Genomic DNA, 16,735 nt, shown 5'->3' with positions numbered 1-16,735 from the left:
CTCTACTAGACTCATTGCTATTGATGGCCTTGAAAGCATTTGAGCTCATTTGAAGTCTAAGGCCCCAGATCTGGACTCCCCGCATACTCTGTTTTTTGCACACAAAATAGAGGATTAATTTGCTAATCAATGATTAATCAATGCTAATCACTATATTTTGGTACAATTGAGGGTTCAAATTAGCCATTAGGTATCTGATACAGATCCCTATAACTTGAGATTGCAATTCAGAGTTGGTTTGATACTCCAACCATTCTGTTCAAATTGGTTACCCTTGATTTAATGTAATTTTTGGTAAAATTATGCTGATAAAATTGTGGTAATCATCATTTTGCATTTAACCCTTGGTTAATGCCTATAAATCTCACACAAATTAAAGATTATTCACAGCCACAGTTGCATTTGGGAATGTGCATAAGAATGGATGTTATACGCATTATGTATTGGGCACATTACATTAGTGTAAATATGGGATCAGACACTCCCTTGTCCAGAATAAGTCAAGAGGTAAGACCTCCCGCATAGATTTGGGTTTGCATTGCATTATGACACAAGATAAACATCAAAAACCCAAAGAAACTGTCAGCAAAACATTTAAACATGCTCCTCACATGGAGCAAGAAGACCTGACGGACAAGCTCATGGCCCCAGCCATGAAAGAAGAAGAACATCTCTTTCCAAGAAGAGGATCCACACCGAGAAGAAGATCTAAAGGAAGCATTGAAGGAAGACATGGACACGAGAAGAGAAGCTTCCACAAGAAGACTGAAAGAAAGACATGGACGCGTGGAGAGAAGCTGCCACGACAAGAAGACTAAAGACCAGAGAAGATGTGAGGCTCCAAAGAGTGAGGAGCCATGTGAAAATCTCAGAGAGAGAGAGAGAGAGAGAGAGAGAGAGAGAGAGAGAGAGAGAGAGAGACCCCACAACCCAATGTAACCTGCCCCAACAAAGTAAAACCACCTCTAAGCCACCGATGATGTAGGCCATGTGGTAGATAGATGTATGTGTGAGCACTTTAGTCAAGGTCGCGCGGGCACTTGTAGTAGCCTTGGACACATAGAGAGAGAGAGTGTCAAGGACTATGAGTTTAGGGACTTGAGGCACTGGTCACGGGCTATCAAGTAAGAGAGAAACTTGGTATAGAGTCTAGGTGTGCTAAGTTAACTTGAGGGGAGGAGTGCTAGACATTGGTCTCGCAGACTATCAAGTAAGAGGGAAACTTGGTATAGGGTCTAGGTGTTCTAGGAGTATTCACTTGAGGGGAGGTGTTGAAATATACAAGTGAATAGGGTGTGTACGAGAACAAGCCCTTGGTTAGAGGCTGTAAAAGAGAATGTGTAAATGTGAAAGAACCTGTGAAAAGGTGAGAAGAATCTACCGGGGGAGAATAAAGGGTAGCATGAGAAGATTTAGGAAGTGTGGAGATATTCTGGGAGGTGTGGAGATATTCAAGGAGAGGTGGAGAGAATCAAGGAAAAGAGGTGGAGTGAATCAAGGAGAAATCAGTGGGATTAGATGCTTTGATGTAAACTCTATAAATTGAGGCATTGGCCTAATGAGAATTTGCTGGTTTTTTATTATCCATGCCTACATTAAGCTATTTGTTAATTACTCACTAATTACGTCTTAATTATTCACTAATCACATCTTAATTATTCACTAATCACATCTTAATTATTTACTAATCACTATTTGTTAATTACTCACTAATCACATCTTAATTATTCACTAATTATGTCTTAATTATTCACTAATCACATCTTAATTATTTACTAATCACTTATAATGATGTTGATTCTAGTATTTGATCCACCATAGCTCATCACATTGCTCTAATTTCAACAGGCACCACATTCCATTTTTGAACATGGAAAAAACTCAATGGCAATGCAATAACAAAGGGTACTACCTCTACATGGCATTAGTGGGCAAATAGTGAATGAATGAATACTGGTACACACTAGTGGACATGATCAAATCTCATGGTGGTGGCGAACATCACTTTGGATATGTTAAGGATTTCTCTCACCAATGCAATCAAGGATACAAAAAGAGATGCCCAAAAGGAGGTGCTCTACATTAGTAGTGAGATTGTGTGTCAAGGCAATGAGAATTTCAATTTGATGCATCAAATGGTGGACAAGATGGATGAAAGGTTTGCAACTCTTGAAGACCGGATTTCAGGTGTTCAAAAAGGGGTGTGGACAGGTTTGACCATGCACCAAATCCACATGGAAATCTTGGTTGTATGCAAGGAAAGTCAAATATGCCTTCAAGAGACCATCAAAGTGGGCATGTTTTGGGTTCTAGGCTTGGAAAGAAGCCCATAGTTTTGGATCCCATGGAGGGCTCTTCAAGGGGTGTGTACAATGTGAGTGGGAGATGGGATATACCACACACTACCCATGGATGTTCTACATTGGAGTCACCAAGGGTCAAAGATGTGAAGGACAAGATTACACTTCCTAAGTTCAAAGGGGTGAACACAACCATCGAAATCATTGGAGGAATGGATTAGCAAGATGGAGATGTACTTTGCATTGTATCCCCGTGAAGAGGAAGACAAATTACAATCTACCATGTTGCATTTGGAAGATTATACCCATTCATGGTGGTAGTTTACTCACTCAACAGGAGGGTATGCATTTTGACACTTCGAAGTTATTCAAGGATGCCATGTTTTAACATTTCACATCTCCGTTGGAATGAGCTCAATTGGTGGGACAATGGTATGATTTGGATCAAAAGGGAAGTTTCGTCAAGGAGTATAGTAACCAATTTAGGAAGCTTTCCATGTTTGTTGGGGGGATGAATGAGTACAACAAGATGGTGAAATACATACATGGATTGTAATCATCACTTGGAGCTGATGTGCAAGCTCAAAGACCTCAAACTTTGCAAGATGCCATGTATTATGTGGAGATCTTTGAATCTAAGTATAAGATGGGTGTTGCAAATAGATGGAATGTGGGGTCAACTAAGCCATCTACTTTCAGCCCAAATGCAGTAAAATGGCCAACTTCTACCTCTTTAAAACCTTGTGTACCTCGTGCAAGCTTCACTCCAACTTCTACTCCCATACAACGATATCCTAGTGTGTATGGATAGCCAAGGAATGTGAAATGGAGTGGTTCTATGGCCAAACCTCCTCTCAAAAGTGATGCTAAATCCTCTTCCCTTCAAGGCAAAGTGATTAAACAGTTGTCACAAGCGGAGATGGATGAGAAGAGAAAGAAAGGGGTTTGCTTCTTTTGCAACAATAAGAAATGGAGTCCCGAGCATAAAAAGATTTGCAAGGCAAAGGAGGTAAGGGCTAACATGATCTTTGAGGTTGAAGATGAATAGGCACCATTAGATTATATAGATGATGCTGAATTTCAAGATTGTGAAAATGATGTGATAGAAGAGCCTACTCTTGACCCTTCTCAAGAGTTTCCATTTAATTCAGGTGGAGAGGATTGGGTAGAAGTTGAAACAAAAGAAAGGACAACCATGCTATGTGCCATTTCACAAGAAGCTAAACCGGGATGCAAAGGCTCCAACACTGTGAGGCTCGTGGGAAAGATTGGGGGTAGATCCATTCACATACTTATTGATTCGGGGAGCACAAATAGTTTTGTGAACTCTAAGTCAATAAATTCTTTGAAACTATACCCAATGGAGAAGATGAAGCCTCTAAAAGTGGAGGTTGCAAATGGACAGCATGAGCTGAGTAAGAGTTGGGTTGTAATAAGGATTTCTTTGTCTTTCGATTATGCCTATGATGCCCATTTGATTGTGCTTGCCATGGTGCCCATTGATGTGGTGCTTGGATGTGATTGGTTGCACACTTTGGGAAGGTTTTCAATGGATTTGAAGCACATGAAAATGTGGCTTATGCGTGAAGGCAAAGAGCTATGTTTGGATGAAATTCACAACCATGCTTTAACCTTGGTGTCTATGAAGAAAATGAAGAGAGAGTTGAAGAGTTTATGCCTTGTTTACATGCTACAACTCACTCATCAAGAAGAGGATGATGAAGGGATGGATGCCTTGTTTTGCAAGAGTACAAAGATGTGTTTGAAGCACCTAAATACTTGCCACCTACTAGAGAAGTCAACCATGCCATAGAGCTTGAGAAGGATGAAAAACTAGTCAATAAGCCTCCTTATAGGATTTCAAAGGTTGAGCGAGAAGAGGTGGCAAAGCAAGTGGAAGAGTTTTTGGAAATGGGATTTATACAACCAAGCCAATCACCTTTCGCCTCACCTGTTTTGTTGGTGAAAAAGAAGGATGGATCTTATAGAATGTGCATCGATTATAGGGATCTCAACAAGATCACTATAAAGAATCGATATCCCATTCTAAGGATTGATGATTTACTTGATGAATTAAAAGGAGAAAAATATTTCTCCAAGATAGATCTCAAGTTCGAGTATCATCAAATAAGGATGAAAGATGGTGATGAGTTTAAGATGACATTCTAGACTAAATGGGGTCTATTTCAATTCATGGTTATGCCTTTTGGATTATCAAATGCCCCGGCCACATTTCAGGCTCTCATGAACAAAGTTTTGAAGCCATTCCTCTACAAATCAGTTTTAGTCTTCTTTGATGACATACTTATGTATAGCAAGTCAAGGGAAGAGCACTTGATGCATGTGGAGAAAGTGTTGAAGGTATTGAGAGAGCACAAATTGTTCGCCAAGCAAAGCAAGTGCACCTTTATGTCACAAGAAGTGGAATACTTGGGTCACATTGTGAGCAATGAAGATGTATCCCAAGAAGTTACAATGTGTGAAAGAGTGGCCTACACCCACTAACACTACTCAACAAAGGGATTTTTTTGGGATTATCATCCTTTTATAGGAGGTTCATACGCCATTATGCTCACATGCCAGCCCCACTTACCGATAGGCTTAAGAAGGAAGCATTTTTTGGGATGCCATGGCCGATAAGAGCTTCCAAGAGCTCCAGCAAGCACTAATTTTGTCTCCAATATTGGTTTGCCCTAATTTTTCTAAGCCTTTCACTATAGGAGCTGATGCAAGTGGGAGAGGAATTGGTGCCCTGCTATATCAAAAGCATGGGGTGATTGCTTATGAGAGTAGAAAGCTCACTGAGAAGGAGAGGGAGCTTCATGTTTATGATCAAAAAATATTGGCCATTTTGCATGCCGTAAAGAAGTGGCATCGCTATTTGTATGGTGGGCATTTCAAAAAGTAAGGACCGATCATCGAGTACTCTATTTTTTCCTCACCCAACAAAACCTTTCTCCAAAGCAAAAGAGATGGCTTGCTACTTTGTAAAATTATGATTTCGAGATCTCTTACATGGCAGGAAAGGAAAATGGTGGCGGATGCACTTTCTAGCATGTGGGCTTGCACTATACATGCCATTTTTTGGAGGTGCATTATGATTTGATTCATGAGATACAAGAGGAGTATTTGGTGGATGACATGGCTAGTCCAATGTTTTAGAAAATATAGCAAGGGTTATGTGATGAATATCCACATTCTGAGGTGTGCAATGGGTTGCTTTAGTTTAAGGGAAAGTTCTATTTGGTCCCTCACTCATCCTTCAAGCTGAAAATCCTACAAGAGGCACTCTCACCAATGTCATTTGGGAGTGTTCAAGAATTATGATAATATACGAAAGAGTTTCTTTTGGAAAGGACTTTGGAAGGATATGCATGACTATGTGCAAAAGTGTCTGCCTTGCCAAAACAAAACAAGGATCCCAATCAATTGCCGGGAGGATTGTTGCAACCATTGCCTATTCCAGAAGGAAAGTGGAAGCAAGGATAACATGGCTAAGGCACAAAACCAAATAAAGCAATATGCTGATGAGTCAAGAAATCATGTGGAGTTCAAGGAAGGGGATTATGTATTCTTAAGAATCCCTAAGTCAAGGTATGCTTCATTGAAGGGAGACACCAATTTAAAGCTTCCTCATCGCTTTTATGAACCTTACAAGGTGTTGAGAATAATTGGTGAGGTTGCCTACCAATTGTTGTTACCTTATACCACAAGGATCCACAATGTGTTTCATGTGTCACATTTGAAGAAGTATGTGGGACCTCAATTGGGGAAGTGATTGATGAGTTGCCTCCTGTGGATGAAGAGGGAATGATACAATATGTGGCAGAGAAGGTGATAGGAATAAGGGAAAGACACCTTTGTAATAGGTCTATTGTTGAGTACCTTGTGAAGTGGAGAGGCTTGTCTAATGAAGAAGCTTCTTGGCAATCCGAAGGCTTCATGAAAGACCATCCGAAGCTTCTACAACCAATGAATCATAGTAGATAAAGTGGGTACAGCTGTATGGTGTCTTTGGACAGCTATATGCATGGATTGGGATGATGATATGAAGGGTGTCATTGCTGTGAATTTATTGTATGGACAGTCATGACCATTGGTGTGCTTCATCACTCGTCAATCAAAGCAAGGTGCAACAAGACTCCATGGGCTTATGGGTATCATAGAGGGCAGTCCATATGTACATAAAATAAGTGAACAACTCTATGTGGAGTTCTCTTGTGCGAGATGCCTTTTGGATTGAAGACAAGAACGTTTTCCATAGTCCATACATTGTTCCCTACATGGTTTCGAGGACAAAACCTTTGGGTGGGAATGGTTTGTAATGAAAGGGGGCTTGGTTTTGAACATAAGGAAATCCCATGGGCATGGATACAATGCAACTATGGGCCGGCCAACAAGTAAACATGACTATGGGCCAGCGAATCAGGAGTAGGGTCTCATATTTAATCTAAAAAGACCTTGTATATTGTAAGTAAGTACAATGAAATTTAGGGTGGATGTTGTATATTGTAAGTAAGTACAATGAAATTTAGGATGGATGTTGGCGAGTGAAGCCCTATATCGTGTTGTACTGAGTTGAAATATACAAGATCTATGCTGCACTAAAATGCAACAACAATTATAAACCAGCTTCAAAACACGATTTAGGATGGATGTTGGCAAGTGAAGCCTTATATCATGTTGTACTGAGTTGAAATATACAAGATCTATGTTACACTAATATGCAACAATAACTAGAAACCAGCTTCAAAAGCTCATGATACTACAATTTTTCATTACAACGTGACTATGGGTCAGCATAGGGTTCCATATTCACGCTATAGTGGCCTTGTATATTATACACTAGCCGGATACAGCCCGTAGAGGCTAGCCTCTCATTAACCGGCAAAGCGTACAAGTGGTGGATGAGTTTGACAGCTCGTCCTGCCACTCGGACGAAGTTTGAAACGATGTTTCGAAAAGAGTTTTTGCCTGTTAATGAGGTGAAGAGAAGCTGGGAGTTATGGGACAAGTGCTCGATGGAGAACAAATCCCTGACTCAATACATCTCAGACTATAGGGAGATAGTAGTCAAGCTAAAGGGGATGGATGCATTCCAGACATTGCGAGGCTTTAAAAGAGGCCTCAAAGATGATTACCTTGAGTACGTAGAGCCCTTACAGCCTAAAGACTTAGCAGAGGCAATTAAGTATGCGCAGATATTTGATGACATCAAGCGCCGTAGTGCGCGTGGTGGTTCTAGCAGGGCTGAGGGTAGTGAGAAGCGAAGGTCAGGCCTTAAAAGAAAAGGGTTCCGCAGTGATAAGTAGGGGGATAGGATGGACCAGGAAGGACAGGGTGGTCAATGGTCTAAAAAACCACAACCATCCAGGAAGAAAAGAGACAGCGAAATCCAAAAGAAAGAGCAGTATATTAAAGCGCGAAAGGAAAATCGCTGCTTTAATTGCAACAATGTAGGGCACACAAAGGCTCAGTGTCCAAAGCCTAAAGCCAGCACAAGTGGCAACGAGCCCAAAAGAGATGGTAAATCCTCTAGGCAGTTGCATACAGTGCAGAGACTCCCTCTCAGTTCCGCACAGTTCAGAGAGGTGACAGTGTGTCATTGTGATGAATATCATGCTTGTTCAGTGACACCAGCGATGTGGCAGCCTACACAGTAGGTCCGCATGACATGGTGCGCATGTATGGCACCATAGGTGGCCATAGAGTCATAGTTTTTATCGATGATGGTGCTAGCCACAACTTCTTGAACTACTCGTTAGTCAAGAAGTTGGGGTTGACTGAGACCCAGAGCGATCATGAGTATACTGTTGGCCTAGCCAACGGGTATGACAAAACGGTATGGAATACCATAGTATTGGGGGTCCCATTATCTATGTAGGGACTACGAGGCTCCGCTTGACTTTCAGGTCATGCACTTAGCCAGAGCAGACGTATATCTAAGCAGGGAGTGGCTGTATGGCTTGGGCCCTAGTCTAGCTCGGAATTACCTACATAATACACTATGTTTTGAGCATGGAGGTAGAGTCATTACCCTGCAGGGCGACCTCGCCACACCACTTATTTCCTCCATGGAGCTATGTACCACGGTCCGCAGAGACCAGATAGCAGAGGTATATGCTTGTCACCCTCTTTTAAATTCTGTTTCCGTAGATGAAACTGTAAATGATGTTTGCGTAGACAAACAAGGAAAAAAAATAGCCTTGGATAAGACCCACTGTTTGAAAACCCTGTTTGGCATGTATGCGATTCAAACAAGAAAAAAATCCAAGGTGAAAGAGACATTAAAGAAAAAGTACATAGATACTTTAATGAATTTATTAGAGAAATTTCAGGATGTTTTTCCTGATGATTTGCCAAATGGCTTACCACCATCTAGAGAAGTAGACCATGGCATCGAAGTTATGCCAGGATTAAAACCTATAAGCAAACTTGCTTATAGATTAAGCCACTCCGAGGCACAGGAGGTGGAAAAATAATTGACGGAATATTTGAACAAAGACTTCATTCGGCCTAGTTCAAGTCCGTGGGCATCACCTATTCTTTTGGTAAAGAAGAAAGATGGATATATGCGGATGTGCATAGACTATAGGGCTCTTAATCAGATAACGATTAAGAACAAGTATCTGATGCCACGCATGGATGAGTTGTTTGATCAACTCTATGGATCGAGATACTTTACAAAAGTAGACCTGAGATCAGGGTATCATCACGTTAGAATAAAAGCAGAAGATGTTGCGAAGACAACCTTTAGGACCCGTTTTTCGGGCATTTTGAGTTTTTGGTTATGCCATTTGGGCTAACCAATGCTCCAGCGACGTTTATGACGCTGATGGACAGCATTTTACGTCCATATCTAGGAAAATTCGTAGTAGTTTTCCTAGATGATATTCTTGTGTACAGTAAGACACAAAAAGAACACATAGAGTATTTGTGTCTAGTGTTCGAGTTGTTGCGAGAGCACAAACTATTTGCAAAGAAGAGCAAATGTGAATTTTTTGAAACAGAAATTCACTACCTTGGCCATATTATATCCGCCGATGGTACGCGGATGGAGCCAAAAAAAGTAGAGGCTATTCTTAAATGGCCAGCGCGCTGAAGAACCTCGAGGAACTGCAGATTTTTCTTGGCATGTCGGGGTTCTACCGACTGTATGTGAAGGACTACGCGAAGATCACAGTCCCGTTGGGACTGACCAGTTACGATCAAAAACTAAAAACATTAGTTGGGGGAAAGCCCAATAGAAGAGCTTTGATAAGCTCAAGGTGACCGTAGTAGCTGCACTTGTTTTGACTATTGTCGATCCAAATGAGCCGTTTGTCTTGGAAACAAATGCTAGTAATGAGGCCATTGGGGCCGTACTTATGCAAAGGGAACGCCCAATTGCATTTGAGAGTAAAAAGTTAGATCGTGCGCAGCGTAACTACTCGGCTTACGAGCGAGAGTTACTAGCAATAGTTCATGCACTGAAAAAGTGGAGACACTATTTATATAGTGCTTCTTTTGAGGTCCGAATGGACCATGAAAGTCTGAAATGGCTTTCAAGTCAAAATGAACTGAAGGGTAGAAAAGCTCGGTGGGCAGAGATTCTACAAGAGTTTGACCTTTAGATACATTACCAGAAAGGTAAGTATAACATGGTGGCAAATGCACTTAGTCGCATGCCACAGATTAATGAACTTAGTTTCACAGTCTTCAAGAATGATTTCTTGGAGTCACTACGTGGTTTATGTAAGCATGATCCATCTTTTACAGAGGTCTGGCGACGCGCTGTACGCGTACGCACTTCTTCACAGACGCGACCACCTCCCTCGTTGGCACGGATTGCTAGTCCGAAGAGACTGGCCGAAGGTGCAATGGGAAGGGAAGCGAGAGTTAGTCCGGAGAGACTAGCCGTGTCTTCTGGGTATAGTTTGGAGCCGGAGAGCTCTGACGTAGGCCCTTCATCACCTTTGACTGCCACGGCTTCAAAGGGGAGTGATAAACTTCATCGGGGGGAGAAATATGCTAATTACTCCATTGACAACGGGTACTTACTCTACAAGGGTAGAGTATGTGTACCAACTATTGGTGACTTTCGAGCCCAAATTCTTAAAGAAAGTCATGATAATCCAAGTGCGGGTTCTCTTGAAAATTGCACTATGATGTTCCCAAGTAGCTGTCTCCTCATCCCTGTTTGTCCATTTAACAAGTATCTCCTGGTACACTTTATGTCGGGTTTGTCTGTCACGATACTCTAGAATCTTTTTAGGTTCATGTGGTATCTTTGGTGGCTCTATCAAGTCCACCAAAATTTGGTGGCTCTATCAAGTCCACCAAAATTTCTTGAGAAACTACGTTCAATAACCCGTGAACTGATTTCTTCAGTTTACTGACATGGAAGACAGGATAGACTTGAGAACTCTCCGGTAACTCAAGTTTATATGCTACGTCTCCAATCTTTTAAGGATTTTAAAAGGACCACAATATCTCGGAGAAAGTTTATCACACTTTCCCGTTTTCATGGTTTCTGACTGTGCAGGAACCTTAAGGAATACAAAGTCGCCTTCTACAAAGGTCACCTTTCTACGTCCTTTATCTGCATAAGTTTTAGCGCGATCTCCTGAGCGCTACGAATGCTCTCATGTGCGGCTTTGAGCATATCATTCATATCTTCAAGGAAATCCTTGACAGATTGAATCTTCTCCTTTTCTAGGCCTACAGCCATCGGAGATCTCGGCTGGAATCCATACATTAACATGAATGGTGTAAATCCAGTCGCTGAGTGTTTGGAGTTGTTATAGGCGAACTCCAATAAGGGCAAGTACTCTTCCCAATTAGATTGCTTCTTACTAACATAAGAACGCAACATATCCTCTAGAATTTGGTTAACTCTTTCAGTTTGACCATCCGACTCCGGATGATCTGTTGTACTCATACTCAGAGTAGTATCCAACTTTTTGAAGACTTCCCGTTCCCCAGTTTGTTTTCAAGGATGAAAACTCTTCTTAAGGGGGGGGTAATATCACGTAGGTTGTAATGCCTGTGTGACCGACGGCAGACCCGGATGGCCAAACGGGGCTTTAGCATCAACGCCTCGGCCGGAGCGTCGAGGACGTGGCCATCCGGGGTTCAATGGGAGAGGACGCCCATGCAGAGTCATGGTCGGCCAGGCTACTGTGGACGACAGGCCACACACTATATAGCCTGGAGGATGAGGGGCAATCCTCATTCTTCCTCTATGGTTGGGTGGTGAGCCAGAGGCCTTCCCCTCCTGTGGTAGCGCCCGTAGCGGTGTTACGACGATCTAACATAGCGATACAGCTCTGATTATCGCATTGGATGACCGTGGGCTCCTTCTATGGAAACCCGATCTCGCGAAGCAACCTTGCCAGCCACAACCTCACAAGCAGCAGCACAAGCAGCCCGGTACTCTGTCTCTGTAGATGATGACAAGGCAATAGTTGGCTGCCTCTTGCTGCTCCATGAAACAGCTCCTGAGCCGGGGGTAAAACTATAGCCTGATGTAGATCTCCTCGTGTCTAGATCTCCTCCCCAATCTGAGTCATTCCAGCCTTGGAGTCGGACTCGGTCCTTCGTTTCACCTTCAGTGTCATAGAAGAGTCCAAGATCCTTCATACCCTATAGATACCGCAAGATCCGCAATCCTGCATCCCAATGAGACTTCAAAGGCGTCTGCATGAACGAGCTCAATAGCCCCACATGAAAGCTCAAGTCTAATCTGGTGTTCAGCAACCAGATCAATGAACCAACCAGCTTTTGGTATGGACAAGCATCAACTGGCTCACAAGGATCATTCATTGTAAGCTTCGTGTTCGGGTCCATCGGTGACATGATAGGCTTGCAATTCTCCATCCCAAAGGCCTCAAGCAACTCATGGACATACCACTGCTGAGAGACAAAGAACCCCCTCTGGGTCTACCAGATCTCCAATCCCAAGAAGAAGTGAAGTAAGCCTAAATCGGTCATCTCAAACTCCTTTGATAAGGCAATCTTTGTCACTGCAATGTTCTCCACATGACCGCCAGTGAGAATGAGGTCATCCATATAAAGGATGATCAACGTGACCATGCCGCGTTCTCGAAAGAGATACAAGTTAGGATCTCAACTGATCTCTGAAATCCAGTCCGTAGAAAGAAGGAATCAATCTTCTAATTCCAAGCCCTGGGAACCTGCTTAACACCATACAAGGCCTTACATAACCTATAAACCATCCCCTTTGATCCTGGAACCTCAAACCCTAGAGGCTGCTTAACATATACCTCCCCCTGCAGGTCACCATTAAGGAATACAGATTTTACATCCATCTGATATACGGGCCACCGTTGAGAAGAATGTTGGAAATGTGGTGCCAAGATGCTCAAGTTCTTGTACTAAGGGGGGTGTGAAGAGAGCATGTGAATCCACGCCTAGATGGTGGAGATGAGATATTATCAATGTGTGTGGAGGATAGAGATGATGAGGTGGCATCATTTGAATCCACATGATTTGTAACCTTTGGCTATATTAAGAGCCACATGCTAATGAAGAGAGATAACTCATTTTGGTTCATCCAAGTCGTGGTCTCTTGTTTATGCTTCCCTAAGTTGATTAAGCACACTAACTCTTCTTCCACATGCACAAATCCATGGCTTCCTTCACATTTCATCCACCATAGCTCTCCCCTTGCTCATGTATCCATGCCCATAACCCTCATTTCAACTTGGTATCAAAGCCATTCTAATACTAGAAACATCCTTCATCATCCCCCCATTCATTCCTTGAGCCCCTTATCATAATCCTCCACTAATCATCTCATAATCCTAATCTTATCTATTTCAAGCTTCCATGGAAGCTTGACCACCTACTGGTCTTTTGGTCATAGACGAAGCTACAGCCCACCCTTTTCAGATATTTTTTATGCAAAGTCTTCCCAATTGATAGGCACACATTTGCCCTAACAAGCCGGTCGACATTGTGGAGCATAACTGGCAAAATCGACGGAGCTGTATCACACTTACTGCACTACGCCATTTCACCTCCTACGGGCTGTAGACGGGGAGATGCCATAATTCCTTCTACAGAGAGGGTCATCCTGAAGTTCTCTAGAGACTCACCAAAGGGCTTCTCAAATGACGCAAGGAGCTAGTCACACCAACTAAAAAAGCAAAGGATACCCTAGCTGCCATAACCAAAATCTTGAGGTATCGTGAAGAATCTCGATTAAAAATCCTAATCACAATACTTAAGAGCTAATCCAGACATAAGTACAAGTTTTTTTGAGTCATTCTAAAGTGTTTGGTGGAAGGCTTGCTCAAATATCCCTTTGTATCCATGTACTCATGAGAAATCATCTTTAAATTTCCTCGTAATGCCTAGCTCTCACTAGTGAATCTCGTCGTGTGTTGGCATCCCATCATTGATGTGTATGCTACCAACTTGAGGCATTCTGCAAATCACTAATGAATATGGCATGTATGTAAGCATCCTCCACATTAAGACAAAGTGGTCATAAGTCTCTTTGAGCCAGTCATTGTAAAGGGTAGACACCGCGAAAGTACCACCACATAGAAGTGGGCATTGGTAAGACCCCCTATTCACCATGGCCCAAGATGAAATTGTCAAGTTTAATGGTATGGGATTTCACACATGGCAGACAAAGATCACGTATGCACTCATGAAAAAAAAATCTATGGGGAATAATTCAAGGGAGGGATACTCAAGCAAGCATAGGAAGCACATGGAATGAGAAAAATGAGAGAGCCTTGGGACTCATAGCACTTGCATTAGATGATGAGACAATTCATCATATCACTGGGATTGAAAAGGCCAAGGAGGCATGGGAAAATCTAAACACACTGTTTGGTACACAAGCAAAGCACTCCAAAGATTACTTGCTCATGCAATTGTATCAACTCAACCTAGGTAAAAGTCTCGATCTAACAAGCCACATCAACAAGTATAAAAGTATCAAACAACAACTTGCTACCATTGGTAAAGTACTTGATGATGATGAAGCTAAAGCTATTTTGCTTGCTTTAGTTGTGAAAGGAAAGAAGAGTATGCCAACATAGTTGAAATCTTGTCTAACAACTCTAACTTAACCTTAAATGATGTACAAGCTTCATTGCTTGAACATGAGCAAAAGATGAAAAGCAAGTATGAAAATGGAGTGTCCTCATCAAGGGACTTGGCACTCTATGCTGGTAAAAGGGAATTTAAGCCTAGATGCAATCATTGTGGCAAGTTGGGTCACACAATTAACATATGCAAGTTCAAGAACAAACCAAAGCTTGAATGTACAGTGTGGGAAGCTAGGACACACGGAGAGGAGCTGTTGGGGTCAAAGAATCAACCTCAACAAGCAAATGTGGTAGAAGCCTCCTATCCAGGGGAGGACACTGAAAGACTTTTTTGAAGCTATGGAATTTCACTCACCCCTTGTACTATTTGTATTGTTTATACCCGTTGGCACCGATGATGTAGCCATGGTAGATTGTGTAAGGCCAAGATGCCTAGTTTATGTGTAAGGCCAAGATGCCTAGTTGTGTGTGAGGCCAAGATGCCTGGTTAGGCCTAGATGCCTATGTTGTGTATCTCTCACCCAAGTGTCCAAGATGGCACCAAGGAGGGGTGTTGGAAATGTGGTGCCAAGATGCTCAAGTTCTTGTACTAAGGGGAGGTGTGAAGAGAGCATGTGAATCCACTCCTAGATGGTGGAGATGAGATATTATCAATGTGTGTGGAGGATAGAGATGATGAGGTGGCATCATTTGAATCCACATGATTTGTAACCTTTGGCTATATTATGAGCCAGATGCTAATGAAGAGAGAGAACTCATTTTGGTTCATCCAAGTCGTGGTCTCTTGTTTATGCTTCCCTAAGTTGATTAAGCACACTAACTCTTCTTCCCCATGCACAAATCCATGGCTTCCTTCACATTTCATCCACCATAGCTTTCAACTAAGAAGCAAGGGCAAGAACGGTCCGAATCGTGGTCATCCTCACTGTCAATGCAAAGGTATCCTCATAGTCGATGCCAGGCCGCTGAGCATAACCCTTAGCCATGAGTCTGGCTTGGTGTTTGTCCACCGACCCATGTGACGTATACTTGGTCTTAAAGACCCACTTGACACCAATGACTGACCGTTTTGACGACCTGAGAACCAACTCCCAAGTTTTATTCTTCTCTATGGCATCTAGTTCCACTTGCATGGCTTTCCTCCAAGTATCCTATGAAAGGGCTTGCTTTACGAAAGTGGGCTCTTTGTCCCACACGATATGAGACATCAAAGCATAGTTCACCTTTAAGAGCTCTGCTGAGAATGACTTTTGTCACGAACTCTATGCGATTGTCAAGGTCCATCCTCTATGGTCCACTCGGAGGGAAGGTCCATAACACCTGACTCCCGAAGGGTGTCTAACAACCACCTAGAGACTCGAACAGAACGTGGAGCCTCCTGCTGCTGCGGGGGCTCTCCAGCCCGGCTCAACCTCCTGACTGAGGCTGTCCAGTTGGAACAATCGACTGGGAATCATCATCAGACTTGTCCAGGTCTCCAAGAAGTGGGAATCATCATCAGACTCGTCTAGGTCTCCAAAAAGTGGCGGCTCATCAACAGTGGAAGCTGAAACATGCTCATCAAAAACCACATCTCTTCTTATACGACAACCTCATTCCGCTCTGGGTCATATAACTTGTATCCTTTGGAAAGAGAGTTATATCTCACAAAAACAAGCTTCTGGGAATTTGAGTAAAGCTTCCCCCTCTGCTTCTTTGGAATGTGAACATATGCATCATCTCCCAAACACACGAAAATGGGAGACATCTGGTTTCTTGCCAAAATAAGCCTCAAAGGGAGTCATGTTTGGTACTAAAGTCGTCGGAGATCATTTGAGGATATGGACAACCATAGCCACAGCCTCTTCCCAAAGTGGACAAGGAAGATCACGATGCTCCAACATCATCCTCACCATCTCCACCATAGTCTGGTTCTTACGCTCAACTACTCCATTCTCTAAAGGGGGACGTGTATTGGCCAGCTCTCGCTTGATGCCATGTTCCACACAAAACCGCACAAATGCATTGGAAGAGTCTTTATCTGCAAGCCACACTCTTTCTCCACCATCACATGCCACTCCTTGAACAGAGCAGCATAAAATACAAAGAATCTCCCAAGGATGGTGTCTGCATAGGTCCACACAGGTTAGTGTGTACCAACTCCAAAGATTTCGAAGCCCACCTGGAAGCCTGCTTCGGAAAAGATTCCTTGTGTTGCTTACCACGAATGCAAGAACTACAGCGTCCATGCCTGCTGCCAACATCTAGCAAGCCAACCACCATCTAGTCCCCGAAAAGCTCGCCGTAGCGCATCCACATTCAAGTGGCCAAACCGAAAGTGCCACAAGTCACCAATCAGAGAGCCTGTAAGAGAGGAGAGTGCTGAGAGTT

Source organism: Cibotium barometz, chromosome 1, assembly GCF_041138505.1.
Source record: "Cibotium barometz isolate CiBa-2024 chromosome 1, ASM4113850v1, whole genome shotgun sequence".
Lineage (NCBI taxonomy): Eukaryota > Viridiplantae > Streptophyta > Polypodiopsida > Cyatheales > Cibotiaceae > Cibotium > Cibotium barometz.
This window is presented reverse-complemented; position numbering follows the sequence as displayed.